Below are 27,426 nucleotides of genomic sequence, written 5' to 3' on the forward strand. Positions count from 1 at the left end.
TGGCAAATTCACGTCTGGATAGCTCTAGGGGGTTATTTACAGAAGGCATATCCACTTTGCACTGAAAGTGCACTTGGAAGTGCAGTCGCTCTAAATCTAAGGGGTAGATCTGAAATGAGGGGAAGCTCTGCTGATGTTATCATCCAATCATGTGCAAGCTAAAATGCTGTTTTTTATTTTCCTTGCATGTCCCCTTCGGATCTAAAGCGACTTTACTTCCAAGTGCACTTGCAGTGCAAAGTGGATTTTCCTTTAGTAAATAACCCCCTAGTCATGCTGAAATTGCCATTGTTTTCTTCAAGAGAATTTTGGGTGCTCCTAGAAGAGACAGAGGCAATCTACCATAGCATTTAACATAGATAAAATGGGGGGATTTACTAAACCTGGAGAGTACAAAAACTGGTGCAGCTCTGCATAGAAACCAATCAGCTTCCAGGTTTTATTGACAAAGCTTAAAGCAGTAGTAAAGACCGCTTGGTAATTTTTACCTACAGGTAAGCCCATAATAAGGCTTACCTGTAGGTAAAACGAATATCTCCTAAATCAGAGATATTCACCCTGGAATCAGCCAGTTATGTCATCGGCGCATGCGAGGTGTGCCGGACCTATAGAGCTTTGTGCCGGAAGCGGGGGGCTCCTGTACACATGTGCGGGAGTGACGTCATCGTGGCTCCAGCAATCACATAGCCAGAAAAAGAACCAAATTGTTAACATTGTGCTCGAAAACAATATGTGAAAAAGAAAAAAATGAAATAAATCAAATAAATAAAGCTGCCAGCACCAAAAAGCTCTTTATACAAACTCAAATCTGTGGAAAACATAGGGTGGGAGCAGCACTAATAACATTGTGAGAAAAACACAAAAATTTGAAGTTTGTGTCAAATATTCAGAAATGGTGAAAAACCTGAGTTAATGAAAAAGGAAAACTAAAGCAGAGTCCCTATATAAAATATAATATGATATTACATAAATAGTGAACCTAATTGGACAATATAAACTCTATATATGGCAAATGATATGTACAAGTACCAAATATTATGCTAAATTCGTTCCAAGGTGAGTATTTCATATTGTGCTAGTATGCATTGCCTTGCAGGTGTTTTCTATTTTTTTTTTCTTTTACAGCAGCCGTGGTTTACAATTGCTTTAATTGACCAAGCTGATTGGCTACCATGCACAGCTGCACCAGATTCTGAGTGCTCCAGTTTTAGTAAATTGCACCCATTGGGGTTGGTTTTCCTTGAACTTGATTGGATATTCTTCGCAAAGTGAATTCCCTCCAAATTCACTAGCCTAAGGGAAAATTCTTTTCAAAGTAAACAGCCTATTAGACCCCTTTCACATTGAGGTGGTTTGTAGGCGATCTAGCGCTAGAAATAGCGCCTGTAAAGCACCTGGAAACCACCTCCCATTAATTTCAGAGTGAATTTTCACAATAGGGCGGTGAGCTTGGGAGATGTTAGGAAAAGTCCTGCAAGCAGCATCTTTGGGGTAGTTTGGAAGCGCTGTATTTAGTGCTCCCAAAACGCCCTGCCCAATGAAATGAATGGGCAGCGCTTCCAAAGCTCCAGACAAGCGTTTCGATGGGATTCCAAAACCTCACCAGCAGCCGAAAAGCATTACTTAAACAGCGCTAAAGCACTGCTAAAATGAGCAGCGATTTAGCACTAACACTGCCCCAGTGTGAACATGGTCTAAGTAAATTAATTCACTGCTGTCTCTGAATAGTTACATGAAATGTAATGTATAGAGTGAGAGAGTAATACAGCTGACATTTCCTACAAAGAGTATGTGTGACTGTAATATCTGATACAGTTCGTATTCAGGCTTCAGTATAAGTGTAAAAATGTTTCAGAGCTGCTATGGCAGATACTGATTTATTATAGGATGCAATCTGTTTTAAACATCAGTACACCAAGGACTCCATTTTCTCTGACTCTCACTATAAAAACGATATTGGTGCACAGGAATAACACTGAGATCCCCAGTATATAGTATACCTTGTACAGGAGGAGGATAAAGGAGCACAGCCACACTATGTAATTAGAACAATGTCCTGCCTCTGGCCTACATATTCTATATACCCAGGGAAATGCTCAGAGATTTGAGAGGGAGAGAGAGAGAGAAAAAAACCCACTATTGTCACAGAGAGTCTAAATTGGCCTGGTCCCCAGGCGGCGGGAAGAACTATAAATAACTTTTTGGTTGGTTTCCATGATTTTCGAGTGTGCAGCATTGCTCAGGATTGTAGATGCAAGGGAGGGTCTCGTATTTTATTATGGCAGATAGTGAGTAAGAAAGCAAAATCACACACTGGGTTCTTACTGAAAACATTCTTATATGGGGCACCAAAAATGGACCTTTACCTACCCTATACATGCACACACAGACTGGCTACTGAAATAATAATGAGTGGTTTACATAAAGTGGAAAAAATTGCTTTGTTAATGATGTCCGTCCGGTCAAACATGAGAGAGGTTATCTTCTGAATGACACTCTGTTGTGTTATTTCCCGGTTAGCTCATACCATACAGATGCAATAATATAAGGCTGAAGGACAGATTTATGCAGTATAACACTTCTGGAAGTAAAATATAGTAATTAATATTACCAGTTATAGGGGTCTATACATTACCAGAAAAAATGGACAATTCAGGAGGAAAGAAGGGCAGAGAGATTTTGACTTTTTCCATTTTTAAAAATACTCAAAACAAACAGTTCATTAGGGGCTCATTTGGGCAAGGGGTGTTAAAACCTCACAGTTTGCAGCCATGCTTTTCCTGCATCCCCCCAACTGCTACCCCCTTTAGCTACAGAGGCAGTGACAGGAATTAAACTCCCTGTGATTTCGGTGGGTGTAGTGTCCGCAGAACACGGCCTATACTTACAAAGCCATCCACAACTCTGCCCCCAGCTACATCACTGACCTAGTCTCGAAATACCAACCTAATTGTTCTATTTGTTCCTCTCAAGACATCCTGCTCTCTAACTTCCTCATCAACTCCTCCAATTCTCGCCTCCAGGACTTTTCCAGAGCCTCTCTATTCCTATGGAACTCCTTACCCCAATCTGTCCGATTATCTCCTACTCTATTAGCTTTTAGACGATCCCTGAAAACCCTTCTGTTCAGAGAAACCTATCCTACCCACACCTAACAACTGCATTTTCATTTTCTCCATCTGATCATCCCCCACCGTTATTACCTTTTTGTTCCACTTGACCCTCCCTTCTAGATTGTAAGCTCTAAGGGTCCTTTAACACTGGGGCGGTTTGCAGGCGCTATTGCGCTAATAATAGCGCCTGCAAACCAACCCGAAAATGCCACTGCTTTAATTCCAGTGTGAAAGCCCCGAGGGCTTTCACACTGGAGCGGTGCGCTGGCAGGACGGGAAAAAAAGTCCTGCCAGCAGCATCTTCTGAGCGGTGAAGGAGCGGAGTGTATACCACTCCTTCACCGCTCCTGCCCATTGGAATCAATGGGACGGCGCAGCTATACCGCCGGCAAAGCGCCTCTGCAGAGGCGCTTTGCGGTGGTTTTAACCCCTTCTCGGCCACCAGCAGGGGGGTAAAACCGCCCCCGCTAGCGGCCTAATACTGATGGTAAAGCGCCGCTTACAATAGCGGCGCTTTACCGCCGACAACACCCCCGCCCCAGTGTGAAAGGGGCCTTAGGAGCAGGGCTCTCTGATTCCTCCTGTACTGAATTGTATTGTAACTGCACTGTCTGCCCTCATGTTGTAAAGACTATTCTTGGTTTGTTTGATTCTGAACTCAACATGTTAGTTGAGAGAGCTGATCACATTGGCCTCTGTACAATGTAGGAGACAGGCCGACTCCTGCTGGAGCTCCTGCTATTGTGAGAAGGTGTCCTGTGTTTATACTTATGATAATGTATAATCTGCTGTGTGAAGCTCGGTGACAAGTCTGACCTGTAGTGAAATCCTGATTAATCATAACAATGCTCAGGGGGGGCACGTCGGCTGCTTTAAGGGATTAGTTAATTAGCTCATGTTAATTCTGTTTCTGGTTACAGGTGTATTGTTAGAGTAATATGAGCAGGAGGGGGGACCTCCTCTTCTACTGTATATAAGACTTGTATTTCGGTTCTAATAAAGAGTCCATGTTCAGCAACTAAACAAGTATTGTCTTGCTTTGTGCTTGTGAGCGGCTGGAATATCTGATATCTATATTCAGACTGTGAGGAAGTGGTATATGACGAAAGCACTCAAGCGGAGTGTGGGACGTTTCATTACAAAGGGGTTAAAGCAGTTGGTAAGGAGGCAATAGAACACCTCCTCACAGCCTGTCAAATGCATTCTGAAGAGCAATCTGAGCACAGCTCACTCTCCAGAGCCCAAAACTGGTGTGAACAAGCCCTAAGAGATTTATTGAAAGTGATTTGACTTGACTTTGCAAAATAACATTTTCCTTTTGCATATCTAAGCAATTAGGCACAAGTTTGTTAGGTATGAAAATGTAGGAGTCTCATAAACTTTTGTGGAGTGGATCCACATTATGGTGTTGGGACAATGGATGACTAGTGCATTTTCAACTACTACTACCATTAGGCCTTAGAGATTCCTTCAATCTCTTGCAGCATCGTGGTAACAGATCTGTACTGCTGCTTACCAAGCATAGAAACCTGATTTATAGGCATCTCAATAAGTACCAGATTCATGCCATGCCAATATGTTCAGGCTTATGTGGCCTACTCACAAAGTCAGGCCCCTTGCACACAGGAAGAAAAAATGCTGCTGCTAAGGGCATCTTGATTTTTTTTACAATGCCTCTGAAAGCATCTCTTGGTTATCTAATGTGCATATGCGCATTGGGGGTTGTTTACTAAAGGAAAATCCACTTTGCACTGCAAGTCCACTTGGAAGTGCAGTCGCTCTAAATCTAAGGGGTAGATCTGAAATAAGTGGAAGCTCTGCTGATTTTATCATCCAATCATGTGCAAGCTAAAATGCAGTTTTTTATTTTCCTTGCATGTCCCCCTCGAATCTACAGCGACTTTACTTCTAAGTGCACTTGCAGTGCAAAGTGGATTTTCCTTTAGTAAATAACCCCCATTGTGTCTTTTATAGGTATATTTAAGAGCAACAATCAGGGGCATAAAAATTCCTGAAACCTGCATTTAGAGAGGAGTTTTCCAGAGTTATTCACGCCTGCACACGAGCAAACATGTCTAAACGTGCATAGACACATCTAAACGTGCTTATGCACGTAATTTTATTCTAGTGGCTAATGTACATGCATAAAACAACGGCATCAGAGGCATTTGTTCTGCCAACTTCTGGCAGCATATTTGGAACATTTTTTTCATGCGTCTGTGTGCATGAGGCCTCAATCTCACTTTAAGTTGAAGGAAATATTTACATTTGAAATTTTAAGATAAATATGTGAATAAATTGTTTAACATTATTACGTGTAAAATGAAATACAAGGCACATAATAAAAGATTTTGACATAAGAGCTGCAGTAACTCTGTGTCAGGTTTTTTTTTTTCTTTTTGGCAGCTACTTGTAATATCACTGACTATACTACACATTCATCTTCTGTAATTGTTTAGCCTGCACTCTTACATTTGTCATTTCTCATCTTACAGTCAGCTCACAGCAGGTGCAGGTAAAGTTTCCATGTACAATAAAATTTTAGTAAGACATTTTGTTGAAATTGCTCTTTGCAAACTTTCCAAAATGGTACTTTTTTTTTTTTATTTAATACTAGTGCTATATCATGTGTCCAGCAAAAGAGAGGTTAAAAAAATGTGACTGATGTTTAAAGGGTTGGTTCACCTATCGATTACAAATTTAGTTCAGCAGGCTATATCACCAGTTGGCTTCTTATATCTCTTGTAGACTCAGCAAGACCTCTTAGCTAGTTCCTGGTTCTGTTCCCCCGCTTTCGAGTTCCACTTATGCTTCTCAAGGGCTCGTTTTTATGAGCTGTACTCTCTGAAAAGTAATCCGCAGTGGATCTCTTTTCAGATGGCGGTAGAGCTGTGGCTGCTGGGCATTCAGGAGGTGATTATGCCCCCTCCTGAGGGTCCATGCACACTGGCTAAAAAAAAAAAATGTTGCTTCTACAGGAGTTTTGTGTTTTGCCTGTAGAAGCAGGTCAATGTTATCCTATGTGTCCATACACATTAGGGCAATTAGAGGCAATATTTTAAGCTCAGCGTTTAGAGGCAGGAAAAAAAAAAAAAATTCCGATTTGTGTTTTTGAAAAGAGTTCTCTGGCAGAAAACGTTAAATGCTCCTAAACTCCTTTACAAAAAGCTCTTTTTGAGCACTTTTTCTTCCAAGGGAACTGACTTTTTTTAAGCCCAGTTTGTATGAACCCTGAATGTGTTTTTTTTTTTTTTTTTTTTGGGGGGGGGGGTTAATCCCTAGGGGGATTTTGTATTGAAATAAATACAGTGCTGCATTTGACTTGTGCTTGCGACGCAGTCCCAATGGGCGAGTTTGACAGGAAGTGCCACCCATGAAACTTTACAGGCCAAGTTAAATTTATCACTTAATAAACTTTTCAAAAGGATCTTTAAATGAGAAAAACTTTTCCACTAGGCGAAGCCTCAGTACACATCCAAGAACACTCTACCATAAAATTAAAAACCATTATTTGATGACTGGTCTTTATAATATTGATGATGAAGTCCTGTCCCTCATTACATTTATTTTAGATTTATAGTGACCCTGTCACTACAAGGTCAAAAAGAAAGATAGTGCAGCCTGAAAAGAAGAACACACTTACCTTTCTGGCAGCCCGTGCATTACAAGAAAGATAGTGCAGCCTGAAAAGAAGAACATGTACACTTACCTTTCTGGCAGCCCGTGCATTACAAGGCATGTCTTTAGGTGCTGCAGATATCAGACACTTCTGGGTGTGTCAAATACTCACCGGCCATGTGCTGTGGGCCCTAACTCTGGCTCCTATGTCTTGTAGCATGGGAGTTGCTTTGCCTGAAAAGAATTTAGCATTTCTGTCCATCCAGTGCTGGGATTTACACATCTCTGCTATACTGTACAGTCAGGCTGGTGACCTGACTTTTCTCTGCTGCAGTTAGCCAAACAACGCAGGTCCCTGTCCCCAGCCTGTGATTGGATAGAAAGCAAAGCAGCAGTAGTTCACCGCTCTACTCACTTCCACCAGCCAGCATTTGTGCATGCAGCATCCAAGTGCTGTCTTTTGACTTGCTTTGTCAGATGAAGCCATATTCAGTCACTGGCATTAGCTGGATGCAACAATATATTTCATGATCCATTTACGGATATATAACCGTGTGAATAACCGTTTTCCATCCCCCTAGAGTTCAGCTTTAACGTTTCTACTACAAAGTAAAAAGACGCTAATTATTGACATTACGATATATTATTTTAATATCAGTTCTGAATGGTCTGAATTTTTAATTTTATTATTTGCAAGATTATGGCAGCTTCATATTCCTGTTCAAAGAAAAACATAGATGGACCTGCAGCAAATACCTAACCAATAGCATGTGTTTATCCTTTGGCTGTATATTCAGATACATATACTTCGTGTGAAGTGGTGTGTGGGAGACAGGTTCACTTTAAGCTAGCTTTGCTTTTAGCTGTTCCCTTATTATTGCTGACTGCAAATGGGCGTTCTACGCTATTAGGATGTTTTTCTGTTATGGTCTGAACAGAACATTATTCTTGGACATATTTTCAGCATGATGTCAGAACTGTGAACCCAAGAGAATGGAGGATGCTGGGTATTGGACATAGAGCTCTTACACAGATAAGGAGGAGGACGTAGAAAAAAGCAGGAAGTTTAGCCAGACATTTGGATGAGTTAAGGCCAAGATAATATACTCCAGAGGTATAAAACTTATACCCACCCTTAACTTTTTCTTTTCCATAATGTGCTATAAAGCAAAGGAAGGGGTTAATGTTTGTTAACTTTCTTATTTGTGATTATTGCACAACAGAGTTAGTTTGCTACACTTTGCAAGTGTAATTGTGCAATGTGTAATTAAGGCAGATCTGTGTTCAATTTAAATTAAAAAAAAAAAAAAAAGATTTTTTTGCAGCACATGATTAGATATTCAAACTGAACCCAACTTTACCTTAAAGCATAAGAAAAATACTCTTGCAGCGGGTCCTTCCATGCTGTAAAGATTAAATGTTTGTTAAGTTTAGGGTATGGAATAAAAGGTTGTTTTGCTTAAAGCTGATTTCCACCCACATTTCCATGTTTGCACCATCCGCTTCATAGCAGCAAGTTAAAACCACATTGGACGTTTTTTTGTTTTTTTTTGATTTTTTGATTTACCTTGTTTCCATGGGGTGATCTGTTTTCTTCCTGTTTAGCACCGCTGCGACAAGGTACGTCATTTACACGATCAGATCGTGCCCTCCTCCCTCCCGCTGCCTTCTGGGACCTGTGTGTGTTCCAGAAGATGATTGGACCATTCAGAAAGCGCTGCGCGACTCGCGCACGGACAGTAGGAAACTGGCTGTGAAGCCTGAAGGCTTCACTGCTAGCTTCCCTTACTAGCAATGCCAGCGCCTGAACCTGAAGCCGATGGATGGATCAGCTCCTCCACCCCCCCTGCCCATTGAAATGAATGGGCACCACTGCTGAAGCACCTGAAAAGCGATACGGCATTGGCACTTTTTGGCACTTTTAACCCTTTCATCGTCTGCTAGTGAGGGTTAAAAGCACCCTGCTAGCGGCCAAATAGCACCGCTTTACCGCTGTTATAGCGGCACTATCGGGGAGCTTTTGACCCCCGCTAGCGGCCAGATAGCGCCGCTATAAGAGTGGTAAAGCGGCACTAAAACTAGCGGCGCTTTGCCGCTAACACCCACCCGCCCCAGTGTGAAAGGGGTCTAGTAAATTATCCACATTGCTTCGTGTGCTGCTTACTCTGGCTAGAGCACATTTTCTTTTAGAAAAATACTTTAAGGAGACCTTTACTGATAGAGACATGGAAACAGCTGAAGATGACCTTTCATTATCCAGTTGTTGTATGTCATGCTGACGTTCTTGTTGCAATACTTGCTTTCTTGTTGCAGGAGCTGCCGGCTCAGAACAAATAAGTAAAACATAAGTAAAACATAATATCCAGGCACCTAGCATTTGGGATCATCAATGGAAAACATAGGGGTCTCTATGACTACACCCCACCACTACCCACTGCGCTGTTTTTACACTACTTTTTATGCCTTTTGATATCAATTTTATTTTGAGCCGAGTTTTTACTGCCCTCGCTTGTAGAATTTTTTTGGAGGGTACTCCTTAATAAAATGCTTTAATGCTTTTTACTAAATAAGGATTTACACTATGTGGAAGTTTTTTTCTTTTCTTTGCCTATTTGTTCATATGACGGGCTTTTGAGGAAACGGTCATTCGGCGACCGAAACCGAATCCTGGGGGCTCCCGATCCTAAATTGGTACACCATCTGAGGACTCCTGACAAGATTCTACACAAGTCTTCCTACAGATCATCACCCCATACCGCTTGACGGTGCAAGCTCGTTTGACTCACCGCCAACGGCCTGTGAGTCCACCTTATCTGGTAAGGGCATCCTTTTGCTTTTCTTTGTTGAGACCACCCACATGAGTCAAGAATCTGCCTATACCTAAGGACCCTTCTTAAACAGCCTTTAATCACCTCATATGAAGACGGCCTACGCCCAGATGGTTGTGGGACTAAATAGGAGTACCCCATCCACCCATTAATAGACTTCGAGTATCCATATATGTTTACCCTTTTTAGGGATTTGGACGTCCTTTCTCTTGGCTTTTACCCAATGAACATTATTTTCGCTGAGCTGCATACTTAGTATATTAAGTTACCTTGCATTATTATTTCTCTATATTTTTTTTGGAATATGGTTCTGTATGCACGACTGTTTCTTAATGAACCCACAGGTTGTTACTGAGTATCCACTCCCTTACACATCCAAGCACTCACTATTATTATAAACTTTCTATTTCTTTGGGATGTTTTATATAATAATTACCTTTCACTTCATAAGTTTACACTTTAAGCTTCATTACTCCTCTATAGAGATCACTATTACTTGATTAGTAGTATGTTTCCTACTACTCATTAGCGCCACACTTTTCATTATTATAATGGCAAACATCTGTTTCTAGCAGGAAAGTTTTAATGTAAGGCTGGGTTCACACTAGTGCGTTGCGGGAACCACAGTGATTTCTGTGCGGGTTCCCACATCGCATCTGACTCACAGGCAGTTGAAACTGCTCTCTGCGAACCTCTGCGGGTGTCAATATAAAGTTAATGACACCCCCAAATCAGTTTGCAACTGTAAATTGGATGGAATCGGATGGGTCTGAACACTCATGCAATCTGATTCCATTGCAGACAAAGAAAAGGGACCGCCATTTTGGTGTGAACGTGATGCGATTTCAGCCATGCAAACTGTTTGGCTGAATTTGCATCGTACAGACATCGCATGTGATTTGCACAGCAATGTGGTGCAAATCACATACAATGTCTGGCATCGCATAAGTGTGAACCCTGCCTTAATGCTCCTTCTGTTTGGGGGACAGGAAAGTGTATAACTCTTGATTGTAACAGGTCCTCTTTAGGGCTTAATTTACACCTGCCTTTCAGAGAGCAGTACATGTGCACCTCACAGGCATGCAGGAGGTTAACACTGCCAATTCCAGAATGCCTGCTTTATTTTTGACAGCCTAAAAGGGTTTTTTAATGAGAATACCAGTCCGCAAAGTGTGAGCCTAGCGTTTGGCTCTGATTCCTCTTGTACCAAATTGTAATGTAACTGTAATGTCTGCCGTCATTTTGTTAATCAATGTGCAAACTGTTGGCGCTATATAAATCCTGTATAATAATAATAATGGTTGCAGTGGAGGACCATTTAATGTACATGATAAACCCTATCCAGCTGCCTTTGCAGCTCAAGGGAGATGGTCAGGGGGCAGTAAAACCATACCTCAGCTGCCCATTTTTATGGCCCCAAGTATAAACGAGCCCTAAGGAAACCCTTTATTTTTGATGTGAACTGGAAGAGTTCTGTGACATACTTTGTACAGAAAGTCCGACTTTGGCTTGATGCTACTTCTGAATTGAACTGAATGTGAAGCGTTAGCTGTTCACTTGCAGGAGTTTCTCAGATCACAATGACCTCAACATTTGTACCTCTATCTCAGCTACTTCTCACTTTCCTCCACAAGTCTAGCCCCACCACGGCCTATGTTTCATCAGGTTTCCAAGCAGGCTTCAGAAGTGAAAACCTACCTACCTGACACATCGTCAGATGCAAGCGTACAGTTGTTCCCAATCCATTCCTCTTTCTTCCTCACAATAGCCTTATGTGACCCCTGTTGGAATATTTTACCACCTCTTGATCCCTGAAATCATGTTTTCAGGCACGGTTCTAAGAATAGATACAATACGGAGGTAAACTAATACTCGAATGCAGGAATAAGCAGGATATTTTCAGAGCCCGGGATGGAATGCACAGCAAGGAAATTCATTCAGTGCAGCCATGGTGATGTTAATGAGGGATACAGACTAAGTGAAAACAGAAAGCAATAAATAGTGAAAGGAAGCGGACAAAGGAACCCAAGACAAAAGATAAAGTGACAGAGAAAGAAAGTGAAAGAGTGAAAGGAAATGGGAGTCCAGATGAGAAGGAATAATACGAAGGGGTCAAAGATTCTGCTTTTGGCCTTTGTGAGTAGAGGAGGTCGGATCAGGGAAAGAGGCCTGGAAAACAGCGTAGTCAAAGCCAAGTAAAGCAGAAAAGGCTTTGCTAACACTCACGAAACAGAACTCAAGACACTCCCTGCTTGAATTGTAAGAGAGCAAACCAGCCAGAAGGATGTGATCATGAGTTTACACAGCATGGATACGGTACCTAGGCCTGTTTGTAATTGTTCATGCCCTCATATATTCACACGCATGCCTGTATAATTCATTATGACGTTAGGCGGTGGATTTGGCATATGGAGAAATGTGCGTCTGTGTTATGTTTAATCTGGGTGTGTCTGACCATGCAGTGTTGTATAACTGGGCATTAGACCACCTAGCCTTGACTCACAGGGTTTCCACGGACTGCTGTACATCTATACTTCCTCAGCAGTAAAATTCTACTGGTTGTACGTTGCTGACAGAGGCAAAGGATGCTTGTCTTTTCCTATACCCCAGTGTGATGTACTATATACACACTATAGGTTTTATTGAAAGTAAAACTCCTGGAAAAACACATTTTTTTTTAGTTTTTTGGTGTAGTGGGGAAGGTTTTATGCATCAGAGTTGTGTGATTTCCTCTCCTGTCCTGTCATGGTGTTCAATGTGAACATGGACAGCAATAAAAACCCAACAGAGGTTCTAATCCTTTCCCAACCTGTCAAAAAGTAAAAAATAAATAAAATTGATGGATGTTTAATTAAATAACATCCCGAATAAACATTAGCTCTATTTAAAATTACAATAAAAAATAAAGTTATTACTTTTCAAATGTGTTTTTATGGTCCTAAAAGCTTCTACTTATTGTATACACATGCAGGAATGTTGTATTCCGTATGTAGCTAATGTTATTAAGCCAAGAAAGTCCCTTGATTAAACTTGAGCTCCCCTATTTGTCATGTACAAAAGGAAAATGGAATGCAATACAGACTCCAAATGAATACACAAAGACACACCCCAAGAGGAAAAGAGGCTCTTACATATATGAGTTTACAATCTTAGAGGAAACAAAAGACACAAAAGGTAAGGGGGTGGCAGAGACTGCAGGTACTGTAGTAGAGGACATGGCAATGATTATTAGGAGAATAGAGAAAGATGGGTAGGCAATTTTGAAGAGGTAGAATAAAGTGACACCACATTAAGTACAGCCTGTAAAGTAAGAACATCTATACTTACCTTTGCAAAGAGCTGGTATTTGAAGAAATAGGCCATCAGGAAAGCAAGTATAAATTTTCTTCTTTTACAGGCTATGATTAATATATGACTAACCCTGTGATGGGTTACTTTAAAGATTTTTTTAGATGGAGGATAGTCTAATAAGATGAAATAGAGAATTTCAGAGAATAGGGACTACTCCAAAGAAGCATTGCATTTACTTATGGGAATTACTGGAGAAGACATTAGAAGGTCAGTATAGGAGCAAGGAAGCCAGTTTAAAGAGCATTTGTGGGCAAAGTCAGAAATATAGGCTGAAGATGAGTTGTCCCTGAAGGCTTTTTTTAGTGAATTTTATCCTAGGGTTGATTGGCCATGAAAGGGACAAATAGAGACAGGTATGAAAAGTGGTACTTAGTGGTACTTTGCCCACATAGTGGATATAATTAATATAGTATTTATCATATCCACCTTGGCTGTTTAGTTAAATGAGCCATTACATTTTTTATTTTATTTTTTCTTTTATAAATTCAGCTGACAAAAACAGCAATCGCGTAACTTTTTGGACAACACCATGAAGGGGTTACAATATTCTGACAGTGACACACATCTGCCCAGTTCTTATGTAATAGCACAAACATCTGCCTGTTCTGCATTAACACTGATTGTTTTCTTTCATCGTTGCTCAGTCGATCTGCTGGATAAGAGCGTCTGCAGCTTACAGAGCCCTCAGCTCAGAGGGGGGAGCGCTCTTTAGAGACTCCCACGGCCAATGAGCAGGAGGTCACAGCATACTCAGCTTGCACCTGCCATCAACAAGTAGAGGCACTTCACATACTCCACTCACAGCAAACAAGGTACTGGCAATTTTCAGCATAGCACTCAATCTGTAGGGGAAGTGCCTAGAAATGTATGCTAAAACTGGCTTTACAAATTATATTTTCTCTTAGTTATTTCAGTATCTTAAAAATACGAAAAACTCCATGCTTCCAATGCCCCCCCGACACACACATAAATATTTTCTTCAAAAGATAATCTGGGATTTCATTTGCAATACTAATCATGCATAGACACAATCATCTTTGACATCATATGTTTGTATAAGAACATTTAAAAGAGTTAGAAGGTTTTTTTATCTTAATGCATTCTATGCATTAAGATAAAAAAAACCTTCTGTATGTAGCAGACCCCCCCCCCCCAGCACCCCCCTAATTACCTACCTGAGCCCATTCTCTCTCCAGCAATGTCCACGATCCCCTCAGCCATCCAGGACACTCCTCCTGAGACAGAGCAGCGGCGCCATTGGATCAAAGCCAGTCAGCCGACCAGGCGAGAGAGAGGATGGGGCCAGGTCGGGGGGTCCGTGACTCGGCTTAGGTGCCCCCTGTAGCAAGCTGCTGGCTGAGGGGCACTCAAAGGAGGGAGGGGCTAGGAGCAGCAAAGAGGGACTCAAGAAGGGGAGGATCCAGACTGCTCTGTGCAAAACCAACTGCACAGAGGAGGTAAGTATAACGTGTTTGTTATTTATTTTTATTTTTTTTAACAAGCCTTTACAATCACTTTAAATTATATTTCCAGTACACAAGGTTCCCTTTAATGATACTGATTGAATTTCACTAGGAGCCAATTAACCTTTGCTGCATTATGTGTATGCAGGATGACAGAGCAGAGTGAGGACCTTGTCAGTATGCTGCTGCTCCTTTATTGTCAAATCAGTTGAGGGTCTGTTCCTGACCACGCTTTGTTGTTGCTGACTAGAGGCCAAGGATGGGTGTTGGTATCAGAAAACAGGCTTCACATGAATTTACTGTACTAATTCTTTGTCAGGTAAAACAGCAATTCCTCTGCAGAGTTTTTCTTTAAAAATAATTACACAATGAGTTAATAGGGTCTAAGGCAAGTCAAAATAGTTGGACTTTCAAGTAGGTACAAGTAATCTTTTATAAACTCATTCCACACAAAGTTTTCAAAGGGAAAATCTCAACAGCCTGGGAAAAATTCTGATTCATCATGGTTCAGTCAATCACCATCATAATTTAGTGTATGAGTTGAAATCAGTAAATTGGAAACTCTGTTTGCATCACAGTTCATAACTTGAACAAACTGGTGCATTTCCCAAAGTCCCAAACTATCCAGACCTGCTTGCTTGACTTTACTGGCAAGGAACCTCCTTAATACAGCTCATTCAATTGCTATAGCTACACATCTGCCCTGGTCTTATCCAAGTATACAGTTTGTTTTCTGTAAATCATATTTGAATGGGTATGTTAAGATTACTTTATCTTTAAACTCTGTGTTTATCTAGTCTCCTATAGAATTCTGGGGTTTGGGGGGGTGGGGGGGGGTAAACAGAAGACCAGGAATGCCGTTTAAGGCCATTTGGTGCAAAAAAATGCTCTAAAGATGTCAGTTTGCATGGAAGATGAGCAGCGATACATAAGAACATAGGTGAAGAAATAGGGGTTCAGTTAGTCCCCCAATAAATCACAATCAGTATGTAACCCCATGCCTCAAATTCCATGTGAAATTCCATCTGTCAATATTGCAAGGATGTTGGAAAACTGTATTGAAAATCCTTGGTTTTGTTTTGTACTTGGTTGATATACTAAAGGCAAATACTCTGCAAAGGACTTTTCACTTTGCAGGGCAAATTCCCTTTTGCTTAGAGAAATGAGATGAATTCTATCATCCAATCATGTGCAAACAAAAATCCTGTTTTTAAATTTTCCTTGCACGATTGGGTTTTCTATTTATTCACAACAATCGCTAAGCTGAGGGAAAATTACCTTGCAACCTGAATGTTCCCTTGCAAAGTATTTGCCTTTAGTACATAAACCCCAAATACAATTAACACAGGCCATTTCTTAATATGGCTGCTATGTAGGAGGGTATGCTTTTATGGTAATTACATAACCAGGATTGAAAAAAGCTGCAGCCTTAGCATCCTTTTTTGTGGCCACAGACTAAATGTATCTCACAAGAGATGGAAATCCTATGGCAAGGGATGTCTGTTATTTTATCTCAAGTTCTGTGCAAATTAATGGGAAATACAGTGAGAATCAGTACACTATGACATATTGCTTTTGGACAGCTGTAGAAAATCATAATTGAATATGACTGAATTGTTAACGTAATTTTGTTACAATTTTATCACATAATAACTTTACAAGAAAACAGATTATTTAGGAAAGCTACACTAAAAATTATATACATTATTTTTAAATCTAGAACTTTTTTCCATATCGGTTTGTGTATTGAAATGTTCCCATGAAAATATCCCATATAACCAATATCTATATATTATATTATAATGCTCTCATAGAGTCGTTTAAGAAGGAAACTGAAGCACTGAGCTTTCTGCATACATAGTCACATGACCTTCTAGGTTCGCCTTTTAGAGAAGAACTGCAGGAGGGAACTAAAATAGTGTAAGGCCATACAAATGTGCTTTTCAGGGTACAAATCTAGCAAACAAAGTCCATTTTTATACAGTAGAGCTCCCACAATGCTAATACAGCATCAAAGGACGGGCTTAATCCTTTGTGGCTGTGTTATGTAAAATTGCATGCCAAAGACCTCTTAGAGACCCTTTTAGAAGCAGAATGGAGTTAGACCATCTTTATTTAGAGATCAAGAGTGGAAGATGACCCTCACCCTGTATATAAGTAGTGATAAGAAGTTATAATAATAATATTCTAATTTGTTCCGAAGGAGCAATAATACTTTAATAAATGATCCTCACAGTTTTTTTTCATACCGGAGGTATATTTTAATGCAACTTATGAGGAGCAGGTTTTGCTTGTAATAATTAAAGTGGGAATCTGACCTCCTGAAAATAAACATACATTAAAGATTATAATTAAATTATCTCATCCTGTGGTGGTTGGGTTTCTTGCTGTCCTTCTTTCAGATAGGACTAATTAGGATGGAGACCCCACTGAGTGTTGTGCATTACCTTAGATATAGGACAAGCCTAAAAACATGTACCTGTGTTCTCTGATTTGCTTAATAAAATATATTATAAAGGCTAATAAACTGGCACCAGGAAAATAAATGCTGGAACACCCATTTAGGGTGCACGCACACTGGCAGTTTTAACTGAGTTTGGGCCCAGTTTACCCTCTTGGTCCAGTTCACTTGTGTAGTGTGATTGCTCTGAACTGTGCCCGGGATTGGTTAGGCATACCATGCCAAGGACCAGTTGTAAGGTGGTTGTGGGCATGGTTCACTTGGTTGGTCTAGAACCGTTTGTTTCAGTGTGAGTGCAAACCATGCCAGAGCACATAACACTCCATAGATGACTGTGCACAGAAGCAAGAATCACTGTGGGCTGGTTAGCAGAGCTGATGATGTAAATATGTACTTGTAAGTATGCCTGCAAACACTTCCCTATAGTCCTGTGTCCAGCGGGGTTGGCAATCAAACTCAGATCTCAGATATGGCTCAGTTTAACTGGTCCAAATGTGAGTGCATTAGTCAGTGAAGCCTGAGTGGGGTTCTGGGAGTTTAGAGAGGTCCTTCATTGGTCAACCCTCTAAGTATCAGAACCATAATCTCTAATGGCTGGCTAGAGACATTACACATGCCGGGATAGGAAGGCATTGGTTTTTGATGTCATCAGCTGGCAGTTCTGAGCCATCTGTATCAGAGAACATTCTCTGCAAGGAAATGTTTTCTCTTACTGTACTGATAAAAATATTGGGTGTTTTGCCTCCCTGGCATTTCCCTTTAAAGACATGTTTTTGTGTTAGGTATACAGACTATATTCAAAAGAATCCATGCTGATTCTTTCCCTTGTGAGTTCCTGACATTTGTATTTAGAGCTTACTGACTGCAGTTGCCATAGTAACATGATTATCAAATTTTATTTCAATAGCACTTTTTGTGTTGCTGCATTGTAATGACTAGAAGTGGTGGGTGAAGACATGTTTTCTAGGTGAACATTTCAGCAGAAATGTTAGGCTTGAACTCATCACATGCATAAGATGATCATTGGATGTTCAGTTACAGTATAGCCGCTGAAAGACCTTCTTGCCACCTAGCACATGATCACATTCAAAAGACTAAGCTAACCTAAAAAGCATTTCAGTCGGTAATTTGAGGCTTGGCTATAAAAAATAAACACACACAAAAGACTTTAGGTCTCAGATTTTTATCAATGAATATAATATATTTGCCCAGTAATACCAACGGCTTGATGGAGAGTAAGCAGTATTTCACAAGGTTTAATAAAATAACCATGTATTTGAGGGTCTTGTAGGAGGATGAATTGTTAAGTGGTCCCTGGTGATTTGCCCCGTGATTCACCCTTGTTGACCCTGACGTGTGGAGTGGAAACATGAGCTCTACTTGTAACTAGCAATAAAATCAGGTTTACATGTGAAGTTCAATGACAGTTTGCTGCTGCAACTCTAACAGATATCCTTCTGCAACTCAAACAGATATCCTGTAAAACCTGGAGGATGCAGCAATAGCAACCCAAAATATCAATTTGTTCACCTGCACTGAAATATAATGGAAGGTTTCTACTATGCGCAACAGTTACATTCCGTTCCTCCATACACATAAAGCCCAAATTGTTTTCTGTGTCACCTAATTTGCAGAGGGAATGCCATGTGCCACGTAAAGCAGTTGTTACTTTCATCCTCTAAAGCAATTTGGCAGTGGTGGATTTTCTTGGACTAATGCCACAGTTTCACACAGAAAGCACCCAATGTGATACCAGCAATTGTTTCATTAACACAGGGTGACATGGGTATATTGTTCAACACTTCAGCTGCAGACTGACACAGACAGATGGTGCTACCTCTCCTTCTCTGTATATAGTCAGATATCTTTGTGCCATACTACAGCAATACCTATGTCACAGTATAGCAACACCAGATCACGGTCTCGTCACTCTGCTTTACAATCTCTAGTCTTGCTAACAGTAAAACTCTAGCTAAAAATTATTATTTTTTGGATAGAGTGAAGACAGATGAAAACTTCTATCAAGATTGTATTGCCATCTATGACTCCATTGGAAAGGATTTCTTTCACTGCTGTCTCGAAAACAACTCCATCACTATTTTAAAGCTCAACTGTAGTTTCAGTTTAAATTAGCTAAGTGCATTTTAGGAGCATAAAACAAAATGCATTCAATGACTTATGTCCCGTACACACGATCGGACTTTCCGACAACAAAACCGTGGAATTTTGTTCGAAGGTTGTTGGCTCCAACTTGTTTTGCATACACATGGTTACACAAATGTTGGCCAACAATTACGAACGTGGGAACGTGGTGACGTACAATATGTAAGACGAGCTTAGGAAAAGGCCAGTTCAATAGCCAGTGCGACTCCTTCTGCTTCATTCCAAGCATGCGTGAACTTTTGTGCCCCGGACTTGTGTACACACGATCAGGAATTCCAACAATAAAGTTTTGTTGGCGGAAAATTTGAGAACCTGCTAGCCAACATTTGTTGGCGGAAAATCCGACAACAAATGTTCGATGGAGCATACACACGGTCGGACTTTCAGCCAACAAGCTCACATCCAACATTTGTTGTCGGAAAATCCGATCGTGTGTACGGGGCATAACAGTTTGATTTCTTTAGAAAGCAGCCACGGTCTGTATAGTGAAGTCTGTCCCCTGCCAGCTTACAGTAGAGACAGACCCTTGCTTTCTCCATGGAAACAATAGTCTCTCTGCAGAGATCCTAGACACCCCTCTATGAAGACACAGCTAGAGCTCTGCAATCAGTAAAGGTCAGGTCCCCGGCTAATTGGAGAGCTCTAGCTCTGACTCAGCATTGGAAATTTCAGACCTCTATAGAAACACCACTGCTTCAAAAAAAGCTTATGCGTGTAATTAAAGGAATATTGAAGGCTATCATCAATAATATTTCACTACCACTGCCACTCTGCAATCAGTAAAAATGACATCCTCTGCTAATCAGAGAGCTCTAGCTCTGACTCAGGAAGAGGAAGTTCAGACCTCTGCAGAGAAACCACTTCTTCCAAAAAAGATAGGAATATTGACTCTGAAGGAGAATCACCAAGGTTACTTCACTACCACTAAAAACTGTTATTTTTAGCTAGATATTTTTGCAGGAAAGAAAATCACTTGATTCCCCTGTCAACACAGACAGTGTTGATGGGGGAATCCCTCCCACAGAACCATTGTATTCTCAGGCAGGGGGGTTGGGAGGGTGTTAGGGGAGGAGGGAGCCATCCCCTCCCGTAGAACACAGTGATTACTGCTAGTGGCAATAGTAGCCGCTAGCAATAATCCCATGTAAAATCCAAAAGGCTGGTTGTACCCAAGTTGATTGATCAACTTGGGTAGATTCTGCCTGCCCATACACGGTCGAATCTCAGCCGGTCCATTTTGAACTGGACAAGATTGGAACCGGCTTATGTCAGATATTACAGAACAATACAATGAAACCTCGAGAAGTTCTTCTATTCTGGCAGAAGAGTTAGTAAGTGAAAGTGTTTGAAATAAAAGGACTCTAAATTTTAATAATATGAATTCAACGTGTTTCGAGACAGTGCAGCTTCTTCATTAGAAAAACGATTAACTAGTTCAAAGTACAGTTTTACTTTGTGACAGATTTTTAGTTTCAGAGAACCATCCTCTCATGTTAGGGATCTGTAGCGTAGAATTACAATTTGGCAACATCCAATATACAAAAAATAAACAGAAAGCAGTGTTAATGTATATAAACACCATAGCAACAATTGTCACTTGATTATTCAGACTAATGCTTATCCAACACCTAATCACCATGTAATACACTGCTGATGCAGAACAATTACACAATGAGGTTCTAAAAGCATCACACTGTATATACAGTATATCACAAAAGTGAGTACACCCCTCACATTTTTGTAAATATTTTATTACATCTTTTCATGTGACATCACTGAAGAAATGATACTTTGCTACAATGTAAAGTAGTGAGTGTACAGTTTGTATAACAGTGTAAATTTGCTGTCCCCTCAAAATAAGTCAACACACAGCCATTACTGTCTAAACCGCTGGCAACAAAAGTGAGCACACCCCTAAGTGAAAATGTCCAAATTGGGCCCAAAGTGTCAATATTTTGTGTGGCCAGCATTATTTTCCAGCATTACCTGAACCCTCTTCGGCATGGAGTTCACCAGAGCTTCACAGTCCTCTTTCACTCCTCCATGATGACATCACGGAGCTGGTGGATGTTAGAGACCTTGCGCTCCTCCACCTTCCGTTTGAGGATGCCCCACAGAAGCTCAATAGGAGACATGCTTGGCCACTCCATCACCTTTACCCTCAGCTTCTTTAGCAAGGCAGTGGTCGTCTCGGAGGTGTGTTTGGGGTAATTTTCACGTTGGAATACTGCCCTGCGGCTCAGTCTCCAAAGGGAGGGAATCATTCTCTGCTTCAGTATGTCACAGTACATGTTGGTATTCATGGTTCCCTCAATGAACTGTAGCTCCCCAGTGCTTGCAGCACTCATGCAGCCCCAGACCATGACACACCCACCACCATGCTTGACTGTAGGCAAGACACACTTGTCTTTGTACTCCTCACCTGGTTGCTACCACACACGCTTGACACCATCTGAGCCAAATAAGTTTTTCTTGGTCTCATCAGACCACAGGACATGATTCCAGTAATCCATGGCCTTAGTCTGCTTGTCTTCAGCAAGCTGTTTGCGGGCTTTCTTGTGTATCATCGTTAGAAGAGGCTTCTTTCTGGGATGACAGCCTTGCAAACCAATTTGATGCAGTGTGCGGAGTATGGTCTGAGCACTGACAGGCTGACCCACCATCCCTTCAACCTCTGCAGCAATGCTCGCAGTACTCATACGTCTATTTCCCAAAGACAACCTCTGGATATGACGCTGAGCACGTGCACTCAACTGTATTTGACCATGATGAGGTCTGTTCTGAGTGGAACCTGTCCTGATAAACCGCTGTATTGTCTTGGCCACCATGCTGCAGCTCAGTTTCAGGGTCTTGGCAATCTTCTTATAGCCTAGGCCATCTTCATGTAGAGCAACAATTCTTTTTTTCAGATCCTCAGAGAGTTCTTTGCCATGAGGTGCCATGTTGAAATTTCAATGACCAGTATGAGAGAGTGAGAGCGATAACACCAAATTTAACACACCTCATTCACACCTGAGACTTTGTAACACTAATGAGTCACATGACACTGGGGAGGGAAAATGGCTAATTGGGCCCAATTTGGACATTTTCACTTAGTGGTGTACTCACTTTTGTTGCCAGCAGTTTAGACAATATGGCTGTGTGTTGAGTTATTTTGAGGAGACAGCAAATTGACACTGTTATATAAGCTGTACATTCACTACTTTACATTGTAGCAAAGTGTCATTTCTTCAGTGTTGTCACATGAAAAGGTATAATAAAATATTTACAAAAATGTGAGGGGTGTACTCACTTTTGTGAGATACTGTATTTAAATTTACTGTAAGTATGTAATATGTGTTAATATACTGTATGTATAAAGAAAATACTATGGTAAAAAGCAACAACAGCCAAATGTGACGGAAGCACATGGTTTGACATTGGCAAGAAGTGGTGTTCCACGTCTGTTGCATTCCTAACAAAAATATTTATATGATAAAAAAAGGTCTCGTTCATGAAGTGAAAAAATACAGAAATATGAAAACCAAGAAATATAACTGGAAGTACAGGGACAATTAATGCCAAGCTCTATTAAATGTTACCACACCATTGAAATTAATTTAAATAAATGTGCTATAAAGTAATATAGTTAGAAACTTTAGATTTTTTTTACCACACACACATTTTGTATTGTTAAAAATCATTGTATTTTTATATTTTTATCTACTCTATGAGCAATGGTCTAATTGGAATGCTGTCTTGCCAACTTGAATGCTTTTTCACTCTATCCAAAATCTAAAAAAAAAAAAAAAAAAAAAAATATTTTGACTATACATAAACCTTAGTGACAGTAATATAAAAGCCACACAAATATATTAAGATGGGGCATATTCTTAATCGTTTAGATTACTGTTTTATTGGTCTCAGTCTACCGTGTTACTAGTATTTCTGATTACTGGCAATGTAGTGGTATTGACTACATGACCATGGATGTCAGTTTGGCATCTTTGCCCTGTGTGCTGGAAGACCTTGTTCCGGCACTGTATGTCAATGGGCAAGGGGATGTAAATGGATGACCATCCGTTTACATCCACCTAGATCTGTACCTGTTTAGGGGTCCTTTCACACAGGTGTCATCCGTTCTGTCAAGTTTTTGCTATGTAAAAAAAGGATTCAGTTTACATCAGTTTGTACATTTGTCTTCAGTTCAGTTCAGTTTACATCAGTCAACGCCCGTTTTAGCATCTGCCATTTTAGTCGTTGCAGAAACCAATCATAGATGACAAAAGTATAAACAAAAATGTTTCTTGCCTATGGACAACATCCATTTACATCCATTCAGACCTGTCTAAACAGAAAAGGATGTAGTCTTGTTCCGTTAAACGAAACAGACCTAAACAGACACGAATGTAAACGGATGATCTTCTATTTACACCTGCCCACCTTTAGAAATACATTGTGGTTCAGTTTGGATCTGCCTTAAAAACTGACAGACGGAATTAAACTGACTGCCTGAGTGAAAGGCTGCTTCCTTTTCTTTTCAGAAGGATCTGAAAGGATGTAAACAGATGTAAATGGATGCCATTTACATCTGTTCTACTTATCTCTATTTTTAGGCAGGAAACAATTTTTAGAAATCGCTGCAACACCTTAAAGGAGAAGTCCAGCCTGAGTTTCTTAGGCTGGGCTTCTCCTATGAGTCACAGGAGTGCAAGTAGTTTTACACTTCTGTGACCTGTTTTCATCGGAGAGCGGTCTTAAGTCCACTCTTCCCTGACGTCACTGCCATCAGTCGAGGCACTGCGTCATCCCGACTTCCAAGTCTGGATCCGCCAGGTGACTTGATTAATGGCAGTCTCGGCAAGCCGCTGAGACACTGAGACAGCCTCTCCCTGCCCCTCCACAGCTCAGCGCTCCAGTGAGCAGAGAGGAGAGACTCTGACTGACAGTCAGCAACTTTCCTCTCGGGGAGGAGTGAGAACCGAACCATCGACAGTGTTCGGTTGCTCGATTCTCAGTGCAGAGGTGGCGGGGGATCGGTCTGATGCTCCATCCACTGAGGTAAGTATGAATAAAAAAAAACAAAAACCCATACTTCTTTTTTAAGGTTATGAGTAAGCACGAGCCAGCCAATTTTTACTGTACCCTGCACTGTCTGTGATGTCTTTTGCATGAAGGATCAATAAAGGTGAAGTGTTGCAGCGAATTCTGGATTTCTTTTGACTGTGTAACTGCAGATGAGCTGTGCTAGCACCTTCACCTAAACCCTGGCTATGTTGTGGATGGATGGCTAATGTGCCTCACATGGAGCGGCTTTCTCTTTAGTAAGAAACATTTTTTGTTATACTTTTGTCTCCTATGATTGGTTTCTGAAACAACAACAAAAAGTAGACAAAAAATAATATGTAAATTGACCTGAATGGAACAGAACTGATGTAAATTGAACTGAACTGAAGTGCAAACTGATGTAAACTAAACTGAACTGAACTGAAGACAGATGTACAAATTGATATAAACAGATGTAGCCCGAATCTGTTTTTTCTAAGCAAAAGCGTGACTGACGGATGATGGCCATGTGAAAGTGCCCACACATTTTATTATGTTCTTGTGTAGCCTCCCTAACGGTATTCCCGAGTGTGGCTCGGGGTTAAATTTCAGTCCCATTAACGGTAACCCCGAGCCACACTCGGGATTACATTGCAGGATCCTGGTGCAGAGTTACTTACCTTGTCCCCAGGATCCTGCGATGTCCCCCGCTGTGTCTGCAGGCTCTGTCTCCTCCGAAGCCTCTCCGTGCCATGCTCCGTTCCCTGCGAGCGTCGCGACGCATGGGGGCGGAACCTGGCGGCAAATTCAAAAAAATGTACAAACCATAACACATACAGTACTGTAATCTTACAGATTACAGTACTGTATGAAATTATTTCACATCCCTTTTGTCCCCAGTGCTTTGGCCCATGCCCTGCATGCAGTTTTATGTTATATATACTGTTCTTTCTGCCTGGAAACAGGAGATTGTCCATAGCAACCAAAAAGTGTCCCTTTACGTCAAAAGTGGCTTTAGACCAGCTAGAAAACAGCGATAGTAAATTAGAACATTTGCAGAATTGAGTGATAGTGAATCGTGGGGAAATTTATTTTATTATTATTATATTATTTTTTTATATTTATTTATTATATTATAATTTATGTTTTTGTGTTTCAATCTTCATCATACCCGGGATATCTACTATACTCTTGTTTGGACAGATTTAAGTGTGTTATTGTTAAGAATTACAGGCCTACAATATAAAACGCCAAATTTCCATGCAAAATAATTGTACCGCTTTCAGCACCTAAAATCCGAAATAATCATACCGCCAGGGAGGTTAAGCACAACACTGTAAGTAGCAAACACTTTTAGCCATCAGCAGAGCTGAATTTGCCACTCATTGTGTATTCAGCACACATGAATAATACCCCTATTTCAGTTTCCTTTTTTTTTTACACTACCTAAGTTAGTTGAAAATTAAAGTTAGAAAAAAAAAAGTATATATATATATATATATATATATATATATATATATATATATATATATATATTCATATATATATATATATATATATATATATATATATATGAAGCAAGATCGTTAATATCCAGAACTCCCACAGTTTAGTAGGGTGCAGTCTATGGGCCACAGGCAGGAGTAACTGTTTGTTGCTTACAGATAATCTTTTAACAAGCAACCCATACAACACCCCTCCCCTCTGGCCTCCTGTTGAATTTGTCAATAGGTGTCCAGATTTAGACTAGCCATAGATGGGAGGGAGATATTTACCCATTGTCTGTAGAACTGGTAGCTGCTGCTGCTGCTTCTCATGAAATTCTCACGGCAGACTGCAGTTGGTAGACTTCTTACCTCTTCTTGTTGAGAAAAAGGAACGATCAGCTAGGTCACTGTTGAGCAGTAACAACCACCTCCAATGATTGGAAGTGCTTCTTATGGCTTTTATAGGTTGTCCTAAACCACCCAAACCTTGTCAGAATATCATATCTGGTGTCGGTGCATACTGGAATCACCTTTAGCAAACAAATTCCTACTATCAGAATCTGTTATTATGGTGTAGATCATATAGTAACCATTACCCTATTAATATTTTTGCTATGTGTTTTTCAGAATAATAACAATATGTTCAAGTGGATAAACCAACGTATAATGCAGCCGAAGGTACATTCAAAGGAGCAGTGAGCGATATCCATGGCAACTGTGATAATCAATAGCAAAGCAATGCAGATATTGAAAGTAATGAAGGTAATTTTTTTTTCATGCACACAGAACCTTCTTTTGACATGAATGTTTGAGGCTCTTATATGATACCTGAAAGAGGAAGATCGCCATTCACCATGGCAACCGATCTGCAGCCACCTTACAATTTTGTGATTGGTTTCTATTCACTAGGTTAGGATGAAATCTGACTTTCTGCTAATGGGCACATTGTTTCTCTTTGTACTGTGATATTAGAGCCTCTCAATGTAGAAGCTCCATGCCCTTTGTTCAATGCTGTGTAATTTGGTAATTTTAAAACAGGATATTTTTAAACTTCATTAAAAAAAAATGCTAAGTGTAAAAGCACTGTTTTCATACCTCACCCCTACCACACTTCCTTCAACACATATTTAGCTGAGCAAGCTAAATTGCCTTGTACTGTAATATGGTTTAGAGGAGAATCATAGAGACTTTCATGTATCTCCAGGGAACTCAATTAAAGCAAACATGAGTTGAAATAGGCCAAAGGCTTTCAGTCCGTGGCTTGTGTGCCCCAGGGATGTTTCTGACAAATCTGAGGGTACTTCTCTTTTCTGGTATTAATTTTCTGTTTTAAGTGGATTATTTTCAAGTCATATACAGTATTTATAAGAAATATTTGGAAAATGTCTGCATGGCAAGGGGTATATGAAATAATGTAAACCATATTACAGGCAAACATTAGGTGGCTTTTAAAATGACAGAAACCCTGAACTAGTCCTAGTATTACCATATGTCCAATCTGGAACATCTACAGAATTACACCCGATCATTATAGAATGTTTCTTCTTAAACTAACCACCAGGACAAATGTGTGATAAGTATATTGTATGAAATTTCCTGTTGCCCATAGCAAGCAGGCTGAATCTTTGTTTCATTCCCAAACCTGGGCTGCAGGATGACATTTGGAAGCTGATTGTGTACTTTAGACTCATGAATCAAGTCCTGTAGCACTATAGAGAAATCTCCAACTGCATTGCTATAGTGTAGATCCATAGATGATTAGCTTTTTTAAGTGTTTACCAATTCCTGGTTTGTTATATTAAAAAATATACAACTTTCATGTTAAAGCACTACCTTACATTGATAAATGTAGTATATGTACAGGAAATAACAAGGTTGTTGGTAAAACCATTAACCACAATTTTATATTTGTAAATA

At 40.4% G+C, this 27,426-nt stretch overlaps 1 protein-coding gene and 1 long non-coding RNA gene across 7 annotated transcripts in view; one reads left to right on the forward strand and one right to left on the reverse strand.

Moving 5' to 3' along the window:
• The window catches only part of NOVA1 (NOVA alternative splicing regulator 1), a 129,640-nt gene that overhangs the window by 56,674 nt on the left and 45,540 nt on the right, over window positions 1–27,426 (reverse strand). The window lies entirely within an intron of this gene.
• LOC141117778 (uncharacterized) lies at window positions 13,422–26,589 on the forward strand. The gene is made up of 2 exons (XR_012237211.1): window positions 13,422–13,722; window positions 26,137–26,589. It is a non-coding gene; the product is annotated as an uncharacterized lncRNA (long non-coding RNA).

Source organism: Aquarana catesbeiana, linkage group LG13, assembly GCF_042186555.1.
Source record: "Aquarana catesbeiana isolate 2022-GZ linkage group LG13, ASM4218655v1, whole genome shotgun sequence".
Classification (NCBI taxonomy): Eukaryota; Metazoa; Chordata; class Amphibia; order Anura; family Ranidae; genus Aquarana; species Aquarana catesbeiana.